Source organism: Crinia signifera, chromosome 3 (genome assembly GCF_055691185.1).
Source record: "Crinia signifera chromosome 3, ASM5569118v1, whole genome shotgun sequence".
In the NCBI taxonomy this organism is placed as follows: domain Eukaryota; kingdom Metazoa; phylum Chordata; class Amphibia; order Anura; family Myobatrachidae; genus Crinia; species Crinia signifera.
The window spans coordinates 217,977,105-217,996,263 of NC_139219.1; the positions used below are offsets into that span (position 1 = coordinate 217,977,105).

General features: G+C 46.4%; 1 long non-coding RNA gene across 1 annotated transcript in view; it reads right to left on the reverse strand.

The window, feature by feature from the left end:
• Positions 1 to 2,877: 2,877 nt before the first annotated feature.
• Positions 2,878 to 19,159, reverse strand: part of LOC146062648 (uncharacterized) — a 32,547-nt gene continuing 16,265 nt past the window's right edge. Inside the window, exon 2 of the long non-coding RNA XR_014471444.1 lies at positions 2,878 to 3,180. This is a non-coding gene — a long non-coding RNA (uncharacterized LOC146062648). The remainder of the gene's footprint in view (positions 3,181 to 19,159) is intronic.

The following is a 19,159-nucleotide window of genomic DNA, read 5'->3' on the forward strand; positions in this document are numbered from 1 at the left end:
GGAAGGACCAGAGTCCCGGAGCTAGGCTTGATCGCTGGGATGTCGAAGCAGGAACACAGGTGATGGAATAACCTGGACTTCACAGGAGATGGAATGCCTGGAATACACTGCAGCAGAGAAGAGACAACACCAGCAGGAAATACACTTGCACGGAGACAAGGACAGCTGACCATACACTGGAGACAACTGAAGCACTAGCAAAGGTTCTGAGAGCTCCCAGCATACTTATACCCACTGAGTGGCAAGGATTGGCCGGGCAGGTATGACTGGGAGATCAGAACCCTCAGGATTGGACAGAACAGACATTTGACTGGGAAGAACATGGCAGCCCCCATGTCTGCTATGGCGGGAAAGTGTGTTTGTGCACGCCATGCTTGTGGCTGGGAGCAATGGCGGCGGACAGATGGATTGCCGTGCACTGAGTACTGTCACTGGGAGACAGGAGAGCGGTGCGCCACGCAGCCGCGGACTCAGCAGCGCTGAGAGGACTGGAGGATGGCAGCAATGATGGCGCACGGCAGACAGGACGCCAGCAGGGATGACACTTGGACCGCAAGCTGAACCTGCGGAGGCTCTTAGCCGGTAAGAAAGTCTGTCTGACAGCTCGGATCGTGACAAAAGATTAGTTCCGAAAATTAGTTCATCTAGTTCAGGGGACCTCAAACTATTTTGCTCTGGGACCCCATCAAACAATAAAAGTAATGACAGGACCCCAGCAAGTTACTGCAGAAGGCCATCACATCACATGTGTAGTCAGCAGACCAGAGCCGGCCCTAGCCTAAATGACGCCCTAGGCAAGAATTTGGCTGGTGCCCCCTAGCACCACTACTAGTTCCGCCTCTGACCCTGCTCCCCTTTCCCAGCACCATCAACCCTCATCATATCAGTCATCATTTTGGTGCTCCTACCCGCAATATTTTAAATACAAACAGTGCACACATTTGGTGCGCAGCCCAAACAAGGGTGTGTTCTTGCTGGGAAGGGGCATGGCCCCACAATTTTACCCCCAATTCAAATTATGCCACACAGTAGTGCAACTTTATTCACATTATATCATGCGATGGTGTCCCCTATTCACGTTACATCACACTGTAGTATCACTTTACCTTATATACATTACTCCTCACATTATTCACATTATACCCTTAGAAAAAAATCCTGAGAAAATATTGTATTTTAACCACCTCCATAGCCACACTGCAACCCAGCACAAAGCAGTGTGTGCTGGGCAGAGGAGAAGAGCTGCAGCTGCTGCTGTCACTTAAGGGGAGGGGGCCCGGGGCCCCCACTGGGCCCTCCCATCAGACATTGGGCAGTATTCAATGAGAAAAATTCTCCGTGTTTTATGGAGAATTTTTGCTTTTTTCGCCTTGGACGGAGCATTTTGCTCTCCAAAAGTGAACCACCCTATTCAATGTGAAATATTCGCCGTCTTTCTAAGTGATTTTCGCCGTCTCTCTCCGTGTAGAAATTCTCCATCTTTTGATGGAGAGCTGGAATGTGAACTTTTAAACTAAAAGGTTTTTTTTTTTAATTTTGGTGTCAAAAAATCAGGTTTTTTTTTCTGTGAAGGGGCATGTTATTTTTATTCATGTGCTTATAGCACATGAATATATATTTAATTAAAAAAATATATTTTTTTAAATTTTTTTTTTTTTTACACAGTGCAGCCAGCAGGGGGCCGGAGCGCTCGAGCCGCTCATTAGATATTCATATATTCACTGCACCCGATCGTTAATATGCACGATCGGGTGCAGTGAATACTGGGTCCCCCGCTGGCTATAGGGGGGGGGGCAGCCTGTGCTGCCTGGGTCCCGGGGAGCCCCCTCCCCTCCACATATGTTCTGGGGCATCCAGGGAGACCTCACCACCGCCCCATGCCCCCCTGTCCACACTGCTCGCACCAAGCGGCTGCACATGCGCATAACAATTTATGTGCATGTGCAGTCGCGAAACATCGCTCTCCTGTGCGAACACGCAGGGGAGCGATGCAATCAGAATAACCGCCATGGTGCAAGGTATCCCACTGAAATCAAACAGATTGCTGCAATTACAATACATACTCACAACATACTCTTTATCATTCCCCTACCTGCAATCTCGTCCTTACCACCCATGCATCTGCAAGTGAAACGTGTTTAGAATGATTTTGATAGTAAGAAAAGTTAATCTAAGCTACGCTGTGCTTAAAAATGTAAATTTAAACATATCTGACCCAAAACCACAAGATCTTAAAGTCTTATACATTTTTAGTCCTTAAGTATACAGCACATCCTGTGTAGATTTTTCTGCAATGTATGTAATCCAACATTTCATGCTAGCTATTTTTCAACTAATTTAAACTAATGTAGCTTTATTTGTAAAAAAATACATTTGAGAATGAGATATGTTTCTTATATTTCAAACAATATGATTTATATGTGTGTTTTTCTCTTTCTCATAGGAGGTTGATGTGAGGATGATACAGTGTAGTTACTGTGATCACCTCTACAACAGATTCTTTATGAATGGAATCAGTAGAGGGCACTAACTATTTCCAGATGTATAAGTCTAAATTCTAGTGAGCTAAAGGACCCATGGTGTTCTTGGAACGTGACATGGCACAAGAGACGGAGGAGCAAGGTCCAAATATGGGAGGCCAAATTTGCCCTTGTGGGCTTGGTCCGCTGCCTATGCTTCATTCATGGTGGCAGGCTCCGCTATGCTCGCCACCTAGTTACTAAAGGCAATAGTTGGATAGTGACAATGTTAAGCCACCAACCTTGCTCCTCCCTCTGGCGTTGCATGTCACATGGTTGATCATCAGAGGTCCTTTAGAGATCCACTAAGAACTAGCATCTACTATTTCCAGATGGCTGCGTCTCCTTTTTTATCATGTTAAGTGGAAGTTGGTTTACTTTATTTTTGATTTGTACATTGAATTCAGTCATCCTGCCACAGTGCATTGCAGACACTTCTTGCTCTGCAATATGTAACATGGCACACATGCTAGCATTTTTCTTCTCTCTGCCACATCTGGTTTATGATCATTTCTGTAGTGGAAGCTGTAGCTGTTAGCCTGGAGGGGCTGACTCTTTCATCTTCACTTGCAGATGCCTATATCTCATGAGGCTAATCATCGTATGTTATTGAGTGGCTTTCATGCTGTGCCTCTTCAGTTTCATTATTCCTTTCCATTGTCTATGGAAATAAAAGAGAAGAAGACAGTTAGAAACACCCCGTGTGCAGCATTTTTACACTCACTATATAGTGGATAATGTGCGTATAAGATAATTATATACATTTATTACCTGCATTGATGTGGACTGGTGACTACTCCATGAATACCTTAGGTTCAGACAAGACATAGCTCTTATACCAAGAGGCCCTGGCTCCAGTGCTTGTCATTATCCCCCACCTGTGCTGCTGTTGCATCTGCTGCTCCCAAAATATATGTTTGTAATATTGAAGCAACAACATTAATGCATATTGTGGTTTGCTACTATAACTCATTTGTCATTTTGCTTCCTCAATTTTCAATTCTACCTTTTCCCAAAGAATTAAAATTTATTTTTTTGGGGTGAAATTGTGCTGGGGTTCCCTTCCCAAAAGTTGTGTCCTACATCTGCATAGCTAAGAAACAGCTAACTTGTTTATGGGGCTAATTCAAAAAGCCTTGCAGATCTGCAAAAATCCCAGATCACGCAAGGCCAAGAACACTGCAGCTTACCAAGTGTCAGAGATAACTAGAATCACCCCCTATATCACTTGTGAGGCACGCCATTCCAATCATATTGATATGTATTTTCATGTAGGAAAATATAATTTGAATAAAAGAAGAATTATTAAAACTTGTCAAATAAAATGATGAATTGATCTTGACTACCTTAATCTGCACCAAATTAAAAAAGCAATGAGCTGTTACAAATTGAAAAGATAAAATAAAAAATAAAAAAACACTCCTGATGTAGCAGAATAATCAGCTGGTAGCCACATTCCAATTGAAATGCAAAACAGAAAGAAATATAAATGGCAGATTTCTATTTATACCTGCGATGTTTTCAGCAAACACATGATTAGTGTTGGAAAATGGGATCTGATTTTGTTATGCATTGCCAATGACAATTTTTTTATAATGTGGAATTTTGAATATATCATTAGTTCATGTACAGTATTAACTATTTGATTTCCATAAAATATGGGTAACTGTAATACAAATGTTTCTATTCATATTTCAGATGCATATTATTATCTGAATGGGAATAATTTGTAATCAATGCACACATTTGTATCCATATTAAATGCATTAATAAATAATTAGCATTTTCCATTGCACAATGCACATACTGGTTGTAATGTCATTTAAAAAAAATGAACACATGTGTAATCCCCATTGCCTTTCTCATACATGGAAAGGAGTTATTGGAGGTAGGGGTACTCTTTACCTAGAACGGCGCCCGCGATCAGAATCGCGGGCGTCGGGGGTAAAAAATCGCGGTCATCGCGGGCATCGCGGGTAAATCGCGGGTACATCAAAATCGGGTACCCGCGATTACCGCGAATTTCCCATAGGGAACAATGTTAAAAAGCCTGATTGGCCGCGATTTTACTTTAAAATGCCTCAATGCCCGCGATTTTCACATAGGAATCAATGTTAAATGGGCTACAGAGCCCAAATAGCCCCAATTAACCCTTCAATGTCACCCCAATTTTTGTACGCCACCCCACGATCCACGCCAACCCGAAGCGTGGCGAGCGCAGCGAGCCCGCGAGGGGCGGCGGTACGCGTCCTCCGACCTTTTCATGCCCTACTATCCACGTCGGCGTGGAGTTGAGAATAGAATAGTGTGGCGAGCGCAGCGAGCCACCGAGCCCGAAGCGTGGCGAGCGCAGCGAGCCCCGCGAGGGGACGCGGATACCTTCACAGGTAAACGCGTCCCTTCGCGGGCTTCACAGGTGTCTGCGTCGCCACGGACACCTGTGAAGTCCGCGAGGGGACGCGTATAACTGTGAAGGTATCCGCGTCCCCTCGCGGGGCTCGCTGCGCTCGCCACGCTTGGGGCTCGGTGGCTCGCAGCGCTCGCAACACTATTCTATTCTCAACTCCACGCCGACGTGGATAGTAGGGCATGAAAAGGTCGGAGGACGCGTACCGCCGCCCCTCGCGGGCTCGCTGCGCTCGCCACGCTTCGGGTTGGCGTGGATCGTGGGGTGGCGTACAAAAATTGGGGTGACATTTAAGGGTTAATTGGGGCTATTTGGGCTCTGTAGCCCATTTAACATTGATTCCTATGGTAAAATCGCGGGCATTGAGGCATTGAATGCAAAATCGCGGTCAATTGTGCTTTTTAACATTGTTCCCTATGGGAAAATCGGGTGATCGCGGGCATCGCGTCGCGGCCGTTTATGTACTGCCCGCGATGTCGCGATCACCGCGATGGGCGCCGTTCTAGGTAAAGAGTACCGAGGTAGGTACCGGTCGCTGCAAGGATGGAGAATAAACAACCTGCGGGACCCGGGGTAGCAGCAGCTGTTCTTGGCCACGGTCTGTTGCTGCCCTGTGTGCACATCTGCCCCTCCCCATCCCACCCGGGCTGCTGGAGTGCACAGAACCACCCCAGCTGGGAGCAGAAACTGCCTTTCACCTGCTGAAACCCCATCCCTCTGGTGACAGACGCCCCACCGCTGGGAGACCTCCTCTCCCCCTCCCCACGAGCTCATCTCCCGCTGCTGCTCTGCTCTCCTTCTCTCACCACAGCAGCAGTGAAGGCAGATGATGCCGGCCTGACTGGACTCCGAACATAATGTAAGTGGGACTTTTAGGGGCATTGTTTAAGGTGCACTACTGGTGACATATACGTTTATAAACTGAGGGCATTACATGTAACAATAATATGTAATGGGCATCACAGTGTGCAGCATATTGTGTAATGGGCATTACAGTGTACAGCTTAATGTGTACTGGTCATTACGGTGTGCGGCATAATGTGTAATGGACATTACGGTGTGCGGTTTAACCCCTTCAGTGGTAATCCCGAGAATGTTCCAGGCTATGTTTCAGTGCCCAGACTAGCAAACCCAGAAAAATTTCAGGATTGCAACTGTTTTAGCACCGGGCAGCGTTTCTGAGTTGATCGCTGAACTCAGCTGGCTCCCTCTCAACCGCCGTGCCTCCTCCTCACCCTGCCGCCTGGCTGTTGTATTACAGCCAGCTGCGCCGACTACTGACACACTGGGGTGCAGGGCTGGGCAATGGAGCTGTCCGAACCCTACACACAGCGTGGTGTTTTTTTTTAGGTAGCGCTCCCCCTAAAAAATTTGCCCATTGGGGAGCGCTACCTTAAAAAAAAACACCACTGAAGGGTTTATGCGTAATGGACATTATGGTGCTATTGGTATCATGTGGCCATGCCCCTTCCCTATAAAGCCATGCCCCTAATTTTCAACACGCTCCTTCAGCGCGCACAGTGCCTTTATTTGCTATGGTGGCATCAAATTTCTGGATACTGCACTGAATGGGTGGTGGTAAAATCTTACCACATGTATGTAGCCTGTAGCGTCTGTTATATATAACTAGCCTGGTGTAAAAGCTGCTGGTGGTGATAGCACTGTTGCCGGAATCACACTATAGAACTGTGGTCACAGAAATAATATTATATGAAGGGTTAGGTAATGTCTGATATAGGGGTGGATTGGGCACCAGCTCAAAGTGACACACCCCTTTCTGTGGACATGTGCCCTCTTCAGTGGCAGCACCCTGACCTAAACAAAACACCAGGACCTCACAAAAATAACTATTTGTATGAGCTTTAGCTTTACTGGACTAGAAGTAAGTGGCATGTTTTAAAAAGGGTTAAATCATACTTGCCTACCCTCCTGGAATGGTTGGGAGGCGCTTGAAAATTAGGACCTCCTCCCAGACTCCTTGAAAAATGGGCAAGTTACCCGAAATGGCCCTGCCCCTGCTGTGGAATGCCTGTAATACTGGTATTGCACAATGGGGGGCATGGGCATGATGATGCAGTTACAATGACCATGCCCCTCTCAAGGGTCCCTTAATGAACTCCCTTGTTGGCCCTGCCCCTGCTGCGTAACCCCCCCCCCCCCCGCTCCCTTCTTCCTGGAGCTGGCTGTCTTAACTTAAGCTCTGGTTAACTTTTTTAATGAATTAAGCTATAACATTCTCACAAAATATAAAGGTTCCACAAAATATAAATAACTTTCCAATAAAGAGCCCCTTATTAATGGAACAACCTTGAAATCTTCCTTGCAGGTAGTGTCACACAATATTGTTCTTAGGGTTTTTTCTCCGCAATTTCTGATATTAAAGTGTTAATTGTATCTGGCACAATAGCAATGAGGACCAGTATGATGCTGTCCCAGGTAATAGGAGTTATAATCAATTAGTGTTAAACAGATCACTTTACACTGTATGAATAGTGACGCTGTCCCTTTTAACTGTAATAATTGATGTTGGGACTGGGATGTGCTTTACCTTGCAAATAGGCAGCACGACATGTTTACATGTGTTACTGTTTTACTGCAATCAACTTGTGGAATGTATATAGCTGACTCCAGGCTGTCTTTAAAGGGCTATGTCCGAAAATATAATATAGGAGTGTCTCTCTTAGTTGGAACCTACAACTAAGTTATAGGCAATGAGCTATGGCTCCAAATCAAATAAGCATAATTTATTAGCAAAGTTCCAAAGTGCAGGCTAAAGTGTAAATTGTAGTCTCACCAGGGAACACAGACTGCACTTGCATAAGTGTACACACATAAATGTATCCCATGCTCTGGGGCTTATGTGTGAGGTAGAAGCACAACAATGTAATGCTGTGGTGTGATATAACAGTGGGGCAGATGTATATTGATCCTGCTAAAGTGGTAAAGTGGAAGATGATAATGCACCAGTCAATCAGCTGCGTTTAAAAAATACAGTTAGGAATGGACTACCTTTACGGTTGCTTCTCCGGGAGAAGCCCGGAGAGGACAACCAAATCTGCACATCGGGGGCAGAAACAAGTCTGACTCTTAAAGTCAAAATGATGCAAAATTATGCATTTCGCATCATTTTTGTCCCGCCGCCTCTCGCAGACTTGCGAATTCCAGCATTTCTCCAGGGGGTGCAGGGCTTTGGCGGACATGCAGGAGACTTGCCCACCTTCCTGGGGGGTTGGGAAGGGGACCCAATTTTAAGGAGCCTCACGGCCATTTCGGGTGGGTAGGCAAGTGTAACAGTACCCCTGTGATGGTGAAGCGTTGTAACTTTCCAGATGACGGGTGGGTTCAGTACCACTCAATGGCTTCTTCTTCCTGACGGGAACCTGTGGCAGAAGACTGAACACCCCAAAGAGCACACAATAATCAGCATACACAGTGATGGTGACAATAATATTTAATATGCAGGAATCAATTAGTCATCACAAGTTATGCAATCAGAGACAGTTCAATTAAGGTTATTTGGAAACAACTTATTTCAATTACACCAACACAGATTCTATAAAACTTTGGTTGTAAATAATATAACACCTAATCTTTCATGCAGATAATCACTGTACTAATATACTATCTATACTATGCATGGTGTAGCGATTTGACTATTGCCTTCAACTTGTTCTGAATATGGACTGTCCCATTCTTTAATGTCCTCCAAGGAGACTGATAGGTTGGGCCTAAACTGTGCACAGTTACTTGTAATCCCATAAACGGTACTGTATTCAGGTATTGTCCAGTTATACTAGCAATGGCAAATAGAAATGGCTGTGAAGTCTGAATAGGGAGTTTATACCAGGTTCCACAAATAGAGGGCGCTGTTGAGTGTAGTCAGTCAGTTTATACCAGAAGTCACCAATAGAGGGCGCTTGGAATAGGGGCTGCTGTGGAACATAAGCAATATAACAGAGTCAACAATAGGGGGCACTTTGCAGCAAAAGGACTATATCAGAGTCACCAATGTATGTAAAAAGTGGCTGAAGTAGGGATATATATGCATATATATAAATCCCCAAAGTTTAAGGTCACGTGTAGAAATAAACACAATGGCAATTAGAATCTTGGGCAATAATCACACAATCTCCCCTCCACAAATGTGTGCAAGTCTTCTTCTAGTTGGAGATAGGTTGGTTTATCTGTAGCTGGTCCAAACACTCCCTTTAAATGGCTTGATCAGGGATCATAGACTTCTATTGTACAATATTGGTAGTACTCACCCAGTCTCCCACACAAAACTGTATCCGGCTGTAGGATTCCTCTTTCTGAACAGGACCTCCCACTCTGCACCAGCTGTGAGACAGGGGTTTCTCCTGCGCTGCTTTCCATACTTCTTTAGTGTGTAATCAGATGGCTGCATTGACAATGCTATCAGCACTCTGTCTTGGGCTGTCTCAAAACGATGATTTGAAATCATCGATGGTTTATGGCCGATATTGAATACTTTTGCCCTCGATGTGGGAGAACCAGATGTTTTCCCTACATCGATGGCAAAGGAGAACCAATGTTTACTTTTTCTTTCAAGTTTCCGGGACACAGAGCATCGCTCTGCCCCTGACACCTGGAAGTCCCACCCCCAAGTTCTCATTGATCCACGTGCCATTAAGTCAAAGATAATGGATGACCATCGATAGTTTACAACTATCCATGGCTGGTTTTAGAAGCGCCATCGATGGCCATCCCTAACACTGACCCTGCACGCATCACCAGTCCTGGCTTCTGTGATTCTTCCAGTATCTCACATGGGCTCTCTCTGTGCTTGAGACGTTAAGAGGGCTATATATCATCTCTCTCTGTCTGGGTCAACATTACACATCCAGGGTTCACGGTTTTGGAGGAACCAATCAGGTGCATGCAACAAGACTTGTATCTGCTCAGTAATATAACACTTTTACATACAGGAGAACAATATAATGCATACACTCTGATTGTCAGTGATGTCAGCCGCCCCCTATACATGCAGTAGATGACAATATTGTCAGATTAAGCTGCATGTACAGATTACAGGGGGTTTATTAACGATATTGAGCATATACCGATGTTGGCAATACGATATTGTACAGTGTGTACCCAGCTTAACAGTTAAGAATTTCTGGTAATCATGTAGCATTTTCAGGTGAGCATGTGTTACACATATGAAATGCAAAATGGAAATGATAATATATTGTGCTATACTGTTTGGTGCTGTTGATGTGCATAGGGGGAGCAAGGGCCTAAGTAGGTAGAGTAGCTGTAAAACAAGCTGGTGCGGGTGGAACTAGACTGCATTAAGGCAGATGCAGAACAGCATATGGAAAGTACGAGACGCAAGTACATGAATATTCTATATTACCTGTTATAACTGAAATCATTTATTTTTGCATGCATGACACTTTAGGCAATTCCTGCAGGGCTGTAACTATGGGTGCAGTCGCTCAGAGCTCAGGGCGGCATCGATGCTGCTCCAAGGCACTCTGCAGCCAGCAGGATGCTCTGTGCTAGCAAATGCTAGCCTGTGAGGCTAAGAATGTTCCATGCAGTGCTCTACTTACCAGTCAGTGGTCCCACCTCCTAGGAGTGACAACATGTTATGTACGAAGGTGGGGCCAACATCAAGTGCCACGCTGTACCAGCACATAGGGGTAAATTCAGAACTGCTCGCTAAGCTGCATATATTCGCTGCCTAGCGAGCCAGTACGCGTGCACCCCCCCCCCCCGCCTCCTGAATCCCCATGCTACCATTTGAGCAGATGTGTACACTTACCCATCCGCTCGGCAGCATGGAGGAAAAAACATTCTATACTCGCTCACCATCAAATGATTTTTCCTCCCTTCGCAGATAAAAGTAAGTCTATACCCCCATATTTTCTGATAAAGGGTGGGATGTACTACGCTAAAAATGCGGTAAAACCCCAGTTTTCAGGGATTTTACAGCATTTTCTAATGTACTAATACCTGGCCGCCGCATCATTGCTGGGCAGGGTATCGCCACCCACCGCAAACCCACCACCTCCACCAACTCCCGACGCAGATACCAACCCTCCTCCCCCTAGCAACGCAGCCGGATGTCCTTCCAGCTGCAGGGGGGAGGAGGACGCGCCGGGGACAGCCTGCTTAGGCTTCCCGGAGTGAGGGGAGGAGGAGGTGCCCAGAGAGGTGACGGAGACCCCCCACACATCACATCACTGGTATCACGGGAGGCCTTTGTCACCGCACTGCGATGCTAGCCGCATATGTTGATATGGCAGCGAGGGGCGACGATGTATTTTGATACATCCCGCCCAAAATGTTACAATATGTATATGTGTGTACATTTCTCATTTGAAATATTGTTGTGCATTATAAAATTTCAGCCTCAAAAGTATACAGGGTGTATTTGGAAGAAGAATGTTATACTAAGAATCTCTTATTGAGCTTTGCAATTGAACATGTTACATTTTTACCATTATGAATAAACATTAATAAGCAATCCTACAAAAACAGACCAGGAATGCATATGATTAAAAGAACGCAGCAGAAATGAATAGAAACTCTAAACAAATGATCAGAGACCATAGTTGCACTGGTCACTCATCACTATTAATTACTTTTGTTTCTGTGTTTGGTTTCATCAAAAGGTCATTGTATGTGTCACAAACAAACCAATCATGCTTCATAATGATCTGACACAACACTGTACCACAATGTACAATTATGTGTAACACATAATAACAAGGAGATTACACACTGGGCGAATTTCAGCTGAAGCTCAATTTTGTTGTGAGAGCTCATTTCAGCTCAAAAGCTGCCCAGTGTCTACAGGCCAGCTCTACGCGTTCCCTCATCATCACCATTGGCCACTGCTCATCTGCTGGTATTACCATGCACTGAGCAGTTTTCATACCAGGGATTTTCCCCATCATCGTTGTCAATACACGCTGGCCAAAATTACCTAGGGTGTATGGACCTTAATATAAGCCATAGGTTTCATCTGGATGCATCTATAACACCAGAGGCACATTGATAATGATGGCTGGCATGTTTGCTCTTCAGGTATCTATGTCCTGTATTTTCTTTTGCTCAATACTTGCATTTCTCAATATATACTGTATGTCATACCTCCCAACTCTTGACTTCTTTAAAACACAGCCTGGAAAATGGTGTGGCCTAAGATGGGACTGGAGGGCGAGCTCTCAGCTGTGTGGATGTGGTCTTGCTGCACCTCCTTGTTTTAATCATTTTGGGGGCATGGCCAGCACAGTTGGCATCCCAGACATCCCAGACTAACCTCCATGCAATAAGTAGATACTCTGCACACATGTACTGCATCTGCATACCCTCCAACATGGCCCAGTCCATTAGGTACAAAATGCTCTGTTTCTGGAATTCCTTACCAGTGGAAGTTGCAGAGGTGGGGCTGCAGCACAGTTCAATATTCAAAAAGGGGAGCCACACCTAATGCCACTCCAAACATCACTGTCCTGGACTCACTGGCAGTTGATGTGACCCCTCTCTTTGAAATTTGGACTGTGCTGGAGTCTAACCCCTGTAACTGCCAACATGTACAGCATGGACACTGGACAGGGCACAGGGTGCTGCTGCAGGTTATGGGCACTGGTCAATGGAGGGTACCTCATTTTCAGACCAATTTTTAAATGGGGCAGCAGGGTCTCTGAGTTCCGTGACTCGCGGGTCACTAGGGGGCGTGGCCTAATGCCGGATGGAACTAGCTCCATCAGAGTCCTCTTCTGCTCCTGGCATAACTGAGGGATCCAGTCAGGTAATGCCATCTCTCTCCTCTCTCTTTCTCTGGCTTCTCCCTCTCTCTCCTATGTCCTAGCCCTCCTCTCTCTTACTCCCTCTTTACATTACAGATTATATACCTGGAGCAATGTGAAAGGGGGTTGTACCTGGTGCAATGTGTAGGGGGGCTATACCTGGCACAGTATGTAGGGGGGCTGTACCTGGTGCAGTGTGTGGGGGGTAGTACCTGGCGCAGTGTGTAGTGGGGCTGTACCTGGCACAGTGTGTAAGGGGGTTTTACCTGGCGCAGTGTGTAAGGGGGCTGTACCTTGCGCAGTGTGTAGGGGGCTGTACCCGGTGCAGTGTGTAGGGGAACTGTGTATTCTGTACCTGCACTGTCAGCATGTGCCTGTGCTGTCAGTGTGTTGTTTTACCAAAAATGGAGGGGAGACAGATTTTTTTTTGCAGGGGGAGCTAAATTTCTAGTTACACCACTGCACAGATTTTTCCATACCACCCACCCCCCCTCTACCCACAGGGAACTGCCCCCGCTGGTGGGTTAGCGGGACAGTGTCCAAATAGTGGTACTGTCCTGCTGGAATAAGGAAAGTTGGAGCTAAGCATTTGAAAAAACACAAGTGTACAGTCACTTTTTACTGTGCATTCCAGACAATATTTGTGATAGAAATGGTGCAGTGAGCATGGTGGCTCTACAAAAGCTAATTGAACTATTGAGTCTGTCCCTGTAATAATAATAATAATAATAATAATAATAATAATAATAATAATAATAATAATAATAATAATAATAATAAGAATAGGGCAATTAATATAAATATGAAAAATATGCATAGTTTATATTAAAAACATTTTTTTAAATTAAGTTCTATATTATTTTATGAAAAACATTTAACATATGTTAATAAATGTTTACTTTTAAAATTATAATTAAGAGCACATTTAACGCATACAGTTAATGAAAATATGTTTGAACATTATATGTAACATAAAACATTTTGGGATTCTTTTATGCTATCCTCCATTTCAGAATAATAATGGACCTTACAATGACACCAGAAGGAGGGGAAATGCATCTTTTAACCAGTGTTTCCAAGGTAACCTATCATTTCAGAGTTTAACAGTCCTAATCTAATTTATGACTGAAATATAGTCAGCCTCAATAACTTTCTTTTTTCAGTGCACTGTGCTTGTACAATGGCTCAGAGAGTCCTTTTGTCTTTGGCTGAACTCTATCTCCCAATACTGTACTTCAAAAGGCCAAAGAGGGGCAATGTTTTAAAATAACTCTATAAACTCATCATCGGGTATCCCCCTGGCCCACCCCGACGGTTGATACACCTAAATACAAACTTAACTCTAAACTTATATAACTTAACTTAAAATAAAGACACGACACAAAGTGCTGGCGTTTCAAAAAGAATGTCAAATTTATTTTGACAATTAACTAAGACTATGAATGGTGGCGGCACTAAAGAACGGTCACTATAGGAAAGGTGGGGTTAAAGATCACTAAGCATACATACAACGCTGGGTGACCACTCTCCCTGGTCAGCCACCAGGCCTGGTGGTGACGGCCATTCCCCGGACAGAAGCATGGCCCATGACAATCGATGTCGAGGGAGAGTGCACCCCACTATCTCTACACACATACAGAGTTCTTAAAGAATGACCGTTCTTTACCGCCGCCGAAGAGGAAGAGAAATAGGGAAGGGTGGGTGGGGCTTCTTGAACAGAGGGTGGTCACTCTAAACTCGTGATCATTCCTACCCTGTCTAAACCCTCCCCCTGCTCTGATAGGCCTTGTGCCCATCCTCATTACAATAGCATGTGATCAACAGCAGGGTGTACCCTGGGAGAACCCTCAGTGGTTTATGTCACCTCAGGCTTATTCAGCCTTCTGTGTTTCTTAAACTCACCATCGGGTATCCCCCTGGCCCACCCCGACGGTTGATACACCTAAATACAAACTTAACTCTAAACTTATATAACTTAACTTAAAATAAAGACACGACACAAAGTGCTGGCGTTTCAAAAAGAATGTCAAATTTATTTTGACAATTAACTAAGACTATGAATGGTGGCGGCACTAAAGAACGGTCACTATAGGAAAGGTGGGGTTAAAGATCACTAAGCATACATACAACGCTGGGTGACCACTCTCCCTGGTCAGCCACCAGGCCTGGTGGTGACGGCCATTCCCCGGACAGAAGCATGGCCCATGACAATCGATGTCGAGGGAGAGTGCACCCCACTATCTCTACACACATACAGAGTTCTTAAAGAATGACCGTTCTTTACCGCCACAGCCAGGCCCTAGGCCGCAGCCACCGCCACCACTAATAACGCTCAGCACCTTGAAGATAACCATGAAAATGTTGCCTAGAAAACTGAGCTACGCCCTGCGTGCTCAGATGAATGTCATCGCTCCTGTACAGCTCTGGACACTGGAAGTCGATGGCGTCATGACACCCCCGCCGTTAACTAGCAGGTATCTCTCAACCGCAGAGTTCACCTTCTTACGTGAACGCTCCAGGCGGGGGCACAATCTAGCGTTCCTCCAAACTCTCCTTGAGATCATGGAGGACCACACTAACACACAAGATGGCAAAAATTGGGCAATGATGTGGAGGTCCCGGATAATCACTGAGCGCAGCTCCAGAGCGGATCCCCGCCCAAGGTCATTCCCGCCTAAGTGGAATATAACGACCTTCGGGACCCCAAACTGCTTAACGGCCAGCATCAGCTGAGCCTGCAGCGCTCACCACCTCATGCCCCGTACTCCTAGCCACCTAACCTCCTCAGCTTGTGGGAACATGCATACATCAGAGGTGAGATCCGCCTGCGAGGCCCAGTACACAAAGGAATGGCCCAACATCCACACGGACTTAACGTCCTGTCGACCTGAAATATGCACACAAGAGGTTAGTTAGTAGGGGACTCAATTGCAACCAGCACTCACACACCAACCAGGTTAGAGAGAGAGAGGGAAGAGAAAACCGTGGCCGACCAGCTCTTGAGACACAAAACACACCGCCCGGAGTAAACTAACAGGTACGCCATGTCAGATTGTAAATTAAGCCAAATTGTGCCCCCGGGCGGATGTGAAAACACACCTCAAGGCCCCCACTGGAAGTTGGCGAGCGCTTATGCGTCCAGTCGACCATGGTGAGCAGTGATAGATAAAGTCGGCCGAATGTACCTACGGAATGCTGCCGAGCGCCATCGACCCAGAGACTGAATCTCTGAATAGGAGCGGCCCTCCGCAGCCGCCGAGGTAGCAGCCCCAATCCGAAAGGAATGCGACCCAAATTCCTTTGGATCGAGACCCGTGGCCTCCAGCGCCCGTCCCAATCCGTGGCAAAACTGATACTTGGTGAGCGGTGACCCATCATCATGCATCAACCATGCACCAGGTAGGTCTGGGTGCACCTGTGCGAAGGCCGTAACCAACGCCACGGGGCACACCCCTTCCACTGCACATGGGAGCAAAGACAGCCACCACCCCCTACCAGCCTGGTCCGTCTTGGAACGGCGCAGGTGACATAGCACCGAATCCACATGGACCACCAGGTCATCCACGGTCAGTGGTGAGGGCATTCGCTTTGACAGCGCCACCAGCTCCCCGATCCTGAAGGCACCATGATAAGCCATTGCATACGCCATTCGGAACAACAGGACCTCATAGTCAGGCCAGCAAATGTCCCTCAGGGCACCCAGCAAGGCTGGGAGCAATGTCAAATCAATTGGTCGCCTGCAGTCTGGGAGCGCCGGCGAGGTGCGCAGCCATCCACGCAACGCCCTGGACACCAGAAAGGACCGGGACAGGTCCGCCCTACCATGCAGAGATGAAAAGATAGACACCCCTGCCAGCATCCTGCGTACTGAGGCAACAGAACACCCCAAGGAGTACAAACTCCAGACAAAGGACCCCATGGCCGCACCAGGTGTCTTACCTGCAGAAGGGGCAGACAGCCTAAACTGTTCCCCCTCGTGCCATCCTTCCTGATAGCACCACAGTGTCCTGGGCACGATAGCCCGCATAGCTAGCCCCTCCATTCCGGGCTGATCACCTGAAGTGCCGTGGACACGCCAGGGGTCCCGATAGCCGAGGTTCCAGGAACAACTGCCAGAGGAGGAGCCGGCCTGCCCTGCGAGGCCGAAGTGGCAACCGGCCTGAGCTCCCGGGCCACGGCACTAGTTGGGGACACAATTACGGGCACCACCTGTGAAGAAGCTGTAACCCCAGGCAGCTCAGTAGGGGCTGGCAAAATGGCAGGGTTGGGAGCTGGCAGAGCCCCAGTAGGGGAAAGCCCAGACATGCGGTCCATAAAGGAAGTCAGAAGGGCCATAAACTGCTGTACTCCCTTACCGGAAGTAGGTGGCAGGGGCCCTGCACTGCGTCAGCCAACAGAGGGGAAGTATTTTTGGGAACTACCCTAGACCCCCCTTTAGCGCTGCGGGACCAGCCTGGTCCTCTGCAGCCATTGTCGCCTGGCCGGTCCTGCAGGAGGCATGTCCCCGGGGATGGACAGGAGTGACTGGGGTCCCACAATAGGGGGGTGGCCGTCCCCAGTAGCCTGTACTAGCAGCCCTACATCCCCGTCTCCCGCCACCCCGCTGGCCAGAGGGGCGTGCAGTGCCTGTGGCAGGAGCAATGGCGGGGACTGGGCAGTGGTATCATCCAGGTGGCTCTGCCGCGCCCCCGGGAAGTTGCGCCATGGGCACTAGCTCTGTCCGACCCCCCAGGCTACAAGGAGGTCCAGGCGCCATTGCCACGGCCTACCCCTTAGTGATGGGAAATCTAGCTAATTTTTGTGACTATTATGATTATTATCATTATGATCTAGTTCACCCAAAAGATTAGTTCAGAAGATTACCATATATATACTCGAGTATAAGCCCACTTTTTGAGAACATTTTTTATGCTGAAAATGCCCGTCTCGGCTTATACTCAAGTGAGGGTCCCACTCGAGTCAATAAGCTTTCCCGGTTTTTGTTGTAGACTTAGGTGCCTAGGCTTATATTCGGGTCGACCTACACTCGAGCATATATACAGCAGTTTGTCTGGCTCATTATTCCATCACCAACTCAGAGACTGAGAGGGGCGATTAGAACTAGATGAACCAGACTACATTATTACACGCAGAGCAGGGATTTCTAATACTAGCTCTTTGGAGGAGTAATGGTCTTGTTAGAATGATCAGATAGGTTTAATAAATCAGATTATTTTTCATTTTAGAAAAGCAGAAATTATACAGCACCCTTTACCCCTTTCACACTGCACTTTCACATTTCAAACACGTTTAAGGCAAACGGAAAGTGCCAGAGTTGATTTACCAGTTAAAGATAACCGATATTTCAAAACGTTTAAAAGCAGAGTCCTACACGTTTTATGGGACATTTTTTTTTTATGCAGTGAGAATGTCTCGAAACGGTATTTAGCAAAAACAACAGACTACAGACCTGCCCCCTGCATTCTGCCTTGAAACGTGTTGAGGGGATCAAAACGGGTTGACTGATGTGAATGGTATTCAAATGGCATTCAAAACGGCAATCTACTTCAATGTCAAGGCTCAGATCCGTCTTGAATACCGCCTTAAAATACAGCTCTGTTAAAATGTTTAGGAAGGGCGAAAGCGGCTCTATAGGGACCTATTCATTGTTTAGCTCTGCAATATTTATCCCATTTTGGCTATTATTTTAACTTCCATAATATGCAAGTAAAATACCCAAATTCAGAGTAATATACTGTCACTATTTTGCTTTTAAAATACAGTATTTAATATGTCCCTTTGCCCCAATGCAACTGACTTTAGAGAGAGATAAAGTAAAGAGTTTGCAAAATATCCGGTCAGTTTCTGTCATTTATCTTCCACAGCCTAAATGTGACCTAAGCCGATCGGCTGCTAGGGGAAACTGCTCCACTTTATGTATTATGAAGGTTCATACATATCCCTCTTTGTCCTGTGGAGTAAACAGAGCTACAGTATATAACATACTATACATGATTGGGAGTGTAGCTCATGACCAAATATGAAGGCAGCACGGCAGTGCATACTATAGTGCTGCTCCATACACACAATACATGTGCCTGAGCACGGCAGTGCCACACATGGCAGCCCAGAGGCACTGTACAGTCTCATTATGGCTGTATGAGTCAGAGATTAGTTTAGGGATCTGTAGGAAGTGAACTAATTGAACTACTGAACTATTTGCATGACTCATGAGTCATCAGGACAATGTAGATCCGCAGAGTCCAGACCATGTCTGAGCTCTGCACTGCCACCTGTGGTAGCTAACATGCACTGCCTCCTGTATATTACATAATGAGAGCTGAATAACATTGCTGCTGAAAAAGCACCTACACTGATCCCAGCAGAAGATTTAGCCCAGCAGTATGCTCAGGACTCAGTAACAGCAGCAGCAGTAAGTGTTTGGGCATCTGTTCTGGACTAATAGTATAGTG